The 10,699-nt window shown below is 33.6% G+C and overlaps 1 long non-coding RNA gene across 1 annotated transcript; it reads right to left on the reverse strand.

Annotated features, from left to right (window-relative positions):
* Positions 1-8,892: 8,892 nt before the first annotated feature.
* On the reverse strand, positions 8,893-10,699 carry LOC110445520. The gene is made up of 4 exons (XR_002462373.1): positions 10,473-10,699; positions 10,202-10,266; positions 9,526-9,764; positions 8,893-8,992 (listed from the first exon to the last, which is right to left on the reverse strand). It is a non-coding gene; the product is annotated as an uncharacterized LOC110445520 (long non-coding RNA).

Raw genomic sequence — 10,699 nt, forward strand, 5'->3', positions numbered from 1 at the left:
GGGATTCCTATTTTGAAAATATAATATATTATTGCAAATATTTCATGAAATACTCAAAGAGTATTTTATATGCTAAATACATTTCAGTATTAAGTGTAACAATTCCGATTACAGAATCAATCAACTGAAGATGTTGAAACGTATCGTGCTGTCGTGTCTAGTTGCCTGTGTCTTGTGCCGTAAGTATTTTACTTATATTTATCTGTAAATATCTTTCTCTCAATATACACATTTGTATCGGGATAAATCGTCATTGCAATAAGCGGTGTCATATGAAGACAGTATAACATATTTACACATAAATTGCATCACGAAGTGTTATATGTTCGTCATTATATACTATTATTTCATCCTCATAAAGACTTGGTAATACAAGTATAAGTCTGTAATGATGCATGTGTCTGATTTTTGAAAACATTTCATTCGGAAGATAATCAATGTATACAAAGACTACATTATATCTGCATTAGAGTCTGCAAGTGTTTTCTTATGAAATAAGTATCTAAGTAATATTAAACAACAACGCTTATACAAAGATAAACAAATATTGCCTCTTACTGTCAAGAACTGCAATGCAATGGTTAAAATTACAGGATCCTACGGAGTAAGGCGTGGTTCCTCGTTGTTTGACGGACTCAGTAGAACTAGGTGGGGTTCAAGCTTTGACCGTTGGGGAAACGATCCTTGGAATAGTGATATGTATGGAAACGACTAGTCCCGACGTGGAAGCGACATTTAGAGAGACAGGTGGTCTGGTGACAGGATAGGAAACATATGGGGATATGACCGAAGATACTGATGCAGAGACAATGAATGATGCTGAAAGGTATGAATTTTAATATTTTATGCATAGTTATTCTCTATTTAATATTTACTTAATATTCTGTCATAAATTTTGAAAAGATGTCGTGGCTGTTTTAATATATGATTTATTTCCCTTTTGCAATATGTGTTGTCTGGTTGATGTATTCACGACAAAATTGATAGAATATTGTAGTATCAGTTCAAACAAAACTTATCCATTGTGTTAAGTAGTAAATATATCGAATTATAATGACAACACTATTGATACTCTTGCTTTTGTAAAAGCGCCATTTTTTTCAATGTAAAGTAACCTGTCAAAGAGCAGTATTCGAGATGATTTCTTACAATTAAAAAACCTCACTCATATACATCTTTATAATGTGACTAGCGCAGGGACATCCGACTCATTATTAGCAATATGTAAAATCAATATATGAGAATCTTTCTCTGCTGATCATGGGATAAACAAAATGTTTTGTGCTTATTCCTAACGATCAGTAGTTTATCTCATAATATATATCTTTAGAATTCAGGAACAAGAAAAGGAGGAATGGATTATATATCATGATAACAGAGTCCTTACTCATTTGTCTTTTCAGATCGATGTGGCCAAAGATTACATGGAAAATCCGTTTAACAATTTCATGCATGTCTATTTGTAAAAGTGTATTTAAACGTTTTATGTAAACATTGAATTGTTATTTCATATTCATAATATTTTGTAAATAAATTCCAATTCTTATTTATACGTATTTTATTTTGTGTGTTAGTAGGGATTGTACTTTAAGGTAGTAAAATGACTTTCTATCATTCAATGAAAAGTCTGTGTGTACGTAAACAATGATAGAATATGTATCTAAAAGTAATACAATTGTGTAGTCTAGTAAAACGAACAGATATAATAAGAGGATAACTCAGGTTTGCTAGAAAAGTTTGAGTTTATGAACCACAGGTTACATCCATCATGATGTTAACCCCAGAACATATATTCGTCACCAGAAATCTCACAAACGGTGTTCAAGATTTTAGTGGACATTTCTACTTCTACTTCTTCTAAATGGTACTGACCAACTTCAACAATTTGAAGATAAAATGTCATACGAAAAAGTTTGAAAAAAGTTTGAAAAGTGACGGTGGAAGGCTGATTTGAATAATTCCGTTGTGGGGCTCGAAATACTGTCAGGTGGGAGTTTATTCCACTCGGGTATAGTTCGAGGGAAGAATAATGCCTTTCTGGTCGGGGTTTTTGAGTGGGGAATTTGATACGAAAACTGGTGGTTTGTTCGGGATCTTCTAACTGTAGCGATTAATCTGTCTGATTTCACGATAGCGACTTTCTGGTTTACAATGTTATGAAACATGGTCAGACGAGCATATCTACGTCTATCTGCTAGAGGGCGCAGCTTTAGGTGGTCCAACATTTCTGACACACTGGAGGTACGATGGTTGTACCTGTGCTTATTGAGCACATACAAATGTAGCGCTTCGCTGGACCATTTCCAACTTGTCAATACTTGTTTGGGTGTGAGGGTCCCATACTGTACAGGCATATTCAAGTGATGGTCATTGTATTTGATTGGAAGGAAGATCATTTTCCATGTATTTTCCCAGAGCGCTAGTTTGTCTAGATCTTTTTTGAATTGATGACGACCGCGATCTGAAACCTCTCCGGTAGAAGACATTGGCAAAATAAATGAAATATCCACAGGACCAGACTTAAAAACCAATCCTAAGACTTAAAGTGTAGCAATGAATGAAATGTACATCTACTAAAATACTTGCCAATATGAACAGTGGCCAAACAATTAAATATTGACCAGGAAACAGAGTCACAGGGGTTGAAAACACAGAAATACGACAAAAGAACACTGATACATGTCCTGACATTCATATAGACTGAGGAAGTTGGTACAAGGTAAAGATATAAAATAGATATGCATGAAAGTAAAGTTGATATAGTGGCAAAAACGCATAGAGATGTAGGTCAGAAAACAGTTTATTGAACGTAATGCAAAGGAACGGGTCTCGTGTAAACTTTGTAAGTAAAAAGAAAATAATGCAATTTACAACTGATCATGGCTATTACATTTTGTATATATCACTTGTTATGATTTCTGGAAAATATATCGGATGATCTGATCAACCTATGAATAACCTTCTGTCGAACGACCAGCAACGGAGCAATGGACATCTTTGTGTCAAACAAACTTTTTAAATTTCATTTGGCGTCGAAAACAAGGTGCATATGCTCATCAAATTTAATTTTCTTACACGGGACCAAGCTAACTACTAAGGGAATAGTGTGTATTCGAGTTATGTGAGTTCGAGTAAGCGTGGTTACACTGAATATGAATGTATGGTATATAAAATTAAATTGCAATCGATATATCAAAGTGTGGTGATCGGATACATTAATATATATACAATGTACATGTCTAATATTGCAAAATTGCTCTTTTTCGATAAGGGTTATTTTAAGAAAAGATTTTATTCAAACTATAATCACTTTTAGAATCTGAAAAACTCATTTGACGGTCCACACTCAGAGTGGATATAAACAAAATGACTTTCAACATATAACTGTATTTAAATTATCTATGTTCATCATGAATTCGTGTTACATGTACATGAAATATATATAGACAATAAAAATCAAACAAAAGAGTTTTTAACATGTAACAGTGTCAACTAGGAAATGTAATAAAACAATAATACTTGTAGGATCCTACGGATAAGGAGAGTTTCGGGGAGAAATCAGTAGAAATAGGTGGTATGCAGGCTTTTATCGTTGGAGAAATGATTCTTGGAACGATGATATCTATGGAAGCGACTGGAAACGGCATGGAAACGGCATGTGTGGAGATCGAGAGACCCGTGACGGATATGGAACGGACGATGGTACGAGAGATAATACTGATATAGAGACAAACATGTTTGGCAAACAAATACAAAAAAATGAATTTGAAACATCTTTTTATATATATGATTACCTTTATGGATGATGCATGTGTAAAGATGTAGATAAGAAAAACAGGAAAAGACAGCTGTGGCGAAAGTAAAAGGGGAGGTGTTGGTGTGCCTTGACAAGTGTGAAAAAACATGTTGGGGAAAGAAAAAAACAGAGGCCTCTTGCGTTGTGTGTACCTAAGCATCACATTGCAATTGTTAAGCAATGTGACCAAGACGATCTAATCGTTTGAATTAGACTGTTTGTTTTGCGCACGCTAACATTTGTCACGCGATGCCTCTGTGTCTTGATTTCACAACAAGCTGCGTCTTTTATCATTTCTGACCCATTTTGTCCATTAAACCTGGATATATTTGTGAAGTATTTCTACTTTCAGTTGCCATTTGGAGTCATAGTTCGGTCGACAAACCATAAACAATAGTCAACACATGCAATTAGCATTTGACAAATTTACAAACAATATTTTATGTCACTTTCGCGGTAAGTTCGGCGGAATATTCTGAACAGCTTGACATGTTTTAAGTAAATCTGGAGGTTAAATAGACGTTCTTGTCTGCTAGCTAATATTCAAATGCATATAAATTAAATGCGGTCACCCTCGTTCGACAAATGAAACAGTCCCACGTCTCGCTTATTTACCGATAAATTTGCAGAGGAGTTTTTCGAGAGAGCGTTAGTCTGTTGGAAAATGATACACGATCGCGCATGGTCTATCGTCCAATAATCCATGGCTATTAACCAACTAAAAGTATCGTTACATCGCAAACGTTGTAGAATAGTCAATGATTTGTAATAATAAACACTGAAGTCCCTATTTTCAGCTTCTAATTGTGATATTTAACATGGATCGTTGTTTACCTACACAGTTCCTTGGACGTGAGACAACATGCCTGGTACTATAAATGATTCAGTTAATTTCGGATTTGCACTTCCTATCGGTATTGTTTGTTGTTGTATTTTAAATGTATATCGACTTTGATTAAAGGCGCATCACGGTGAAGTGACTTTTTTTGTCTTTTTTTTTCAAATACTACATAAACATATCAAGTGAGACTCCTTATGGAAAAAAACGATCGGATTTGGCTGAAACAGATTTATAAAAATGATTAAATCTAAGATAATCATCGGTATTTCTACCTGTCTGGCCAACGTTTTGCGCAGGGATTTCCCTCTACTAGCGCATGCGCATAGCACACCAATTCTTTGTAAACAAAATGACTGGCCGTGTGAAATAAGCGGAAGAAAAGTGTTGTACCTTGTCAGCTACGAAGCGAAAAGTTGCCAAATGGTCAAAAAATAGCGCAAGGAGTACGTTACGGAATCATTATTGCAGGTGGGAAGTATCCAAAGGAGAAAATAACTGCCCTAGCAGTTAGTACGGTGCGTGTATTCTCCCGGATAGCCGATTAAGCTGAAATGGAATCGACAGAAATGCTAGCGCTGTTTATGTTATGAATAAATATCTGAAACTATTAACCTCGCTAGTATCTTTGTCTGAGTTTGAACGCATGTGAACTTAGTTTAATATGTTAATGGGCATGTATCGGAGAGAGTTTACATTGTGTTTCTATAATTATACAGTGGTTTATCCAAAAGGAAGGGATAAGTGACTGGTTAGTTTGGTGTTGCCATGCGGCCCATCAAGGGATAACTGTTTTGATGGCAACGGCGTATTTTGTTCCCTCCTCTGTCGGTACTCGGGGTCAAATGAGATACGTGCGCTATTGGATTAACAATGGTATGATTTAATTATATTGCTGAATTAAACGATTTTTCGTTTGTTTTTACATGCAAGATTTAAATTAGTACTAATATGAATACCCGGCATTATATTGGGACTTCAGATAGAATCGGAATACGTATTGTAAACAGGGCGAAAACATTGTTTTACGTTGTAAAATTGACGGGTGCTGCCGATAACTACGGCTTCTGTTTCGGACAAGAAAGAAATGATTAAAGAAAAGTTGTCTCAACAGAAAAAAAGGTTCATTTACAAGAATGATTTAATCTATGTAAAGTATTGAAAAGNTTCGGACAAGAAAGAAATGATTAAAGAAAAGTTGTCTCAACAGAAAAAAAGGTTCATTTACAAGAATGATTTAATTTATGTAAAGTATTGAAAAAATATAATAATCAAGTATCTCAACACTTTTCATATCTGACACATATTCTACATGTACACGTAGTGGTATTGCCATACAGTTTATGGTGTGTGATGGCTAATATGACTTACTAAGTGTTAGCGTATGGAGACAGTGAAATTCGGAAAGAGAGTATACATACATTTATATGCATTGTCTAGGAAAAAAATGGCCAAAGACATTGAGCTGTACAATGTAATAAAAAATCACAAACGTTTCTCTTTTTTATACGCGTGTAGTCATTGCATATATGCACTTTATGAAAACATTTGAAAAGGGATGTTCGTCTCGTGAATATTTCTTTTTACAGAAAGGTTTGTCGCGTGGTTGAGGGAAGGTGTTTAGCCCCGTACCATCTGTACCGGTCACATTCCGGTAATAAATTAAATATCTATTAATATATCTACTTTATGTTTATGCCTTTTGTTAACATTTAATTGTAAATGCATGACGGGAGAAGGCTGTGATAAATTGTAAAACATTGTGCCCCATCCCTTGTTCAATTTTATTGGCAACAAAACTGTTTAAAGCTAAATAAATTTAAATTCTGAATATTGGCACGTGTTCAATTAACTTTTGATGATAAATAATTACTGTTCAATAAGTTTGAATACGGACTTAGAAATCATATTACTTGGTTTCATAGTGTGGTAAGAAGACTATGAATATGGAGATAGCGAGGTAACAGGTGCATACAATACATACATTCATTAAAAAAATATGGCTCTTCACGTGATGTCCCTTTAACGTTGTGGTATATTTTCTCCTTACTGATGTCCACTGTACACGTTCACTCGACTATACATTAATCGGCCAACAGCAAAACCTCAGGGGGCCATTGACAGGTGCATGTGATACATCATTGTGATATCATTCGGTAAGTGTAAATTGGCATATAGTCATTATACATCACTGATTATGGCGCACGTCTGTATGACGTTATATTCTAATATGTTAGTGTCATACCAAGGTATCAATTATAATGTACTTCTCAATAGTTGGGTACAGATGGTCACATTTATTATATTTTCGAATTTTTAACGAATTACTTTTCTTGGATTTCGGGTCTAAATACTATGGCAAGAACTGCTTATAATAATATAAAAGGTTTTTCATTTATTTCGCATCTTGTAATCTGTCGCAGCAAAATAAGTGTTAACGCACCAATCAAACATTAAAAACACCGCATGAAACAACCTTTACATTATTTGGTATGGTATGTGTTTTTTCTATGTTGCCTGTTTGCAGTACTTCATTCATTAATTTAATTTGAATGCATTTCTTTTGTAAGTGTTCTTCGACAAAATATTCCTAACAAACTGTGTCAAAATTGCCAATTATGCTTCAAAATATGATGAAATATATTCGTTTTGTATCATTTTATACTTCTTTTCATCATTTTCAAATTACATTAAACATACATATTTTTCGCTGTCGTATTCTGTAATAGGGTCTACAAGTTTGGAAGTACATGGTTAAATCAGGTTATTGTCTAGTGCTTTTTAAATCAGTCATCAATGTAGCGGCTAGCTTCATAAATAAAAACTAAAGATAAGCCGGATGCAGCAACATCCGCCCTTATCCGTACACGAACAAATGGTACTTGAAAATTCAGCCCATGCAGCAGAAATGCATACGTGATGCATGGAAGCTGTAGCGATCAAAATAAAAAGGTTACTCGATAGAGAAGAACAATTAAAGAATATTCAGAAAATAAATATCAGTTGAATAATCATTAACAATTAAAGGGTTTAAGCTTAATGCTGTGTGGAGGTCAAATACTACCAACTTGATTTAACAAACTTTTCTCCACTAGATAAACTTGGTAGAAAGGAGATAATTCATCAATCGAATACCAAATGCATATTTTTTATATTTTGAAATCAATGAATCAATCTAAAAATCTTCACAATATTAGTTGATATTTTGTTCTTTCAATATTACTTTCTGATTTGAAAATTAAATAATCATCACATCATTGGAATTGTAACAGTATTGATAATGCATTTTTTTTATTTAATCGTGTGCTGAAGTTTAAATTAAATATTTCAGTCAAGTTAAAATGTTTTGTATAGGAGCACTATAAACTGTTGGCCAATTTTATCGAGTTATTTCCATAACTGACTCTTTCGGTCAATTTCGATATGTTGCATATACTTGTTTTATTTTGAAGGAATTTCCATTTGAAATCTGGTATTTATTTTATTTATTTTATGTTTCAAATACATGCATCAGTCTATCAGAATGTTTATGATTATTTCATTCCGATTTAAGCAATGATTTTGATTCGATGTAGCCCTCAATATCAAAAATTATAATATTATGAGATTTTAAAACATGTTTTGTATGATTTAGGCTTTGTTGTCGTTATTGTGCTACCTGATATACAGCATTTGTTTTTAAAATGCTGTTTGAAAACTTTAACAAAACTCTTATTTGCATATGTAGTTATTTATTATTTAGCTTACAATAACAAGGTTCGGTCGTTTGACATATATATTCTTGTCTGAGTGTGTGTGTCTCATTTCTTTGTGTAAAGGTGTCTATATACATGTGTGTGGCGGATTTAATAACTTTCCGTCAGAAATTATGTCGTCCATGTCTTAAATGTCATATGTGATGCGCGAAGCGGATACCTCGTTCAGAACCACTGTTTCGTAATCCAATTTTGGTTCGGTTTATGGTGTCTTCCATTTGTTATTAAGTTTCCTCAGTTCCGGTGTCTCGTATCGATTTTGAGATATGTTCTGATTATGCATGAATTTAATGTTTTTTCTGATATAGGTCCAACTATGATTTGTCCGAGTCAATATAATCATTTTGTGTTAAAGCTTTGCTATTTAACTTTTAGTATTTTTTTTCTGTCACTGTTGACGTGTCACTGCAGACTTTGTACTGAATGGCAGAAATACATCTTAGTACTTGTTTAGAACACATTGGTCGACCACAAACAAATAAATTATGTATAAATTAGAAACGAAATTTATTTTCAAACATTGATGAATATGAATGTACAGATGAATGTAAGCATGAAACGGTAAGCTTGGATTTTCCTTTTCAAATATTTGGCCACATGGATCTGAAAGAGAAACGATTGTCTAGTAAGTAATGGTTAAGTTTATATCAATACATAGTCTATACTTCGTTCTGGTGTTTGTCTTCTTGTTAAACAGTATATAGAAATATCACGAGGTAAACTATATTCGGTTTTCTTTCCGAGTCGAGGAATTTTATGTTTATAACAATAATCAATAAACATAAATGTTCCCATATTAAGATATTGTATAGTTAATGAAGAGCCGTATAACTTAACGCTCATTGCAACAACATGATGAGTTTTGCTTTTTGTCCTTTTTCACACAAGCAAATTACAAAGAGAATCTGCGGTTTTCATCAGTTCAACAATCACTGAAAATTGTAAAAAGGGGTCAATTTTGTTTTAAAATATAGTGATACTTCAACAGTCAATATTACTTTGTAATTATAATTAGTTCTTAAAAACCAAGTTGTTTTAATCTCGACACCCGCATCATCAATATATGTAATCATATAAAAAGGAAATGATTTTTTTTTCCATACTGAAATTTTTAAATAAAATATTCAAATACGTACCTTATTCTAGACTTGATCATTTCGTCATCAGTATATCCTCTCGTTTCCCCATCTGTTGCTTCTTATAATGCCACGATCCCGCCTGTTTCTCCACATGTCGCTTCCTCGTCCGTACCTGTCGCTTCCATAGATATCACCGTTCCAAGGATCGTTTCCCCAACGGTCAAGGCCTGTATCCCACCTGTTTCTACCGATTCCATCAAACAACGAGGAATCACGCCTTACTCCGCCGTAGGACCCTGTAATTGATTTAATTTATTCACTAATGTAGGTACATATGCAGATATATAGTTTACAAATAGTGCTTTAGTTGTGTTGTTTCGTGTTATATTGATAATTATTTCTTTTAATAAATCATTATGGCTCTTATGCGGATAGTCATTGTATACAATCCTACATTTAGTATCTCCGATGCAACATTATATATATTATGTCAGAATAAATTCTAACAACTTTCGAATAAATCGTTTTACAAATCAAATACATGTATCAATATACTTATATAAATGGATAACAAGGTCTTTTTAGTAATGATACGATATAAAATAAAGGACAGACTTTATACTACACATCACACATTTGGTGGTACAACTTTTGTGTGAAACGACATTATTCCCAAATAACTTTGCATATCGAGATAAAGGTATTTATAGATAAATATACTAATAATACTTACGGCACAAGACACAGGCAACTAGACACGACAGCACGATAAGCTTCAACATCTTCAGTTGATTGATTCTGTAAACAGAGTTTTAATACAAATATAATAATATATATAATTCAAATGCTCGCTATCCTATATATATTTTTAAATACAATGTATCATATTCCAGATTCATTCAATATATCTCAATGACATGGTAGAATGAGACATGAAACTGTGTTATTATAGAATTACCGACTACCACTAGGTGAATACACATATCGTTCATCCCGACACTTACCTTTGGCCACTACTAAAGGTTACACTTCGTCAGTCTGTGTCAGGGCAGGTTGTGATGGAGGACCAAGTATGACCACTTTTATACACAATATGACGAGGAAATACTTTGTAATTGTTGTACATTGTATTTCCTCAATTATAGTCGCATCTTCGCATTTATTGCGAATGTACACAAAACAATGCATTCTATTAATATCTGACGGAGTTTCCCTTTTTAACCATTGACGT

This window comes from Mizuhopecten yessoensis, unplaced genomic scaffold (genome assembly GCF_002113885.1).
Source record: "Mizuhopecten yessoensis strain PY_sf001 unplaced genomic scaffold, ASM211388v2 scaffold2329, whole genome shotgun sequence".
NCBI lineage: Eukaryota > Metazoa > Mollusca > Bivalvia > Pectinida > Pectinidae > Mizuhopecten > Mizuhopecten yessoensis.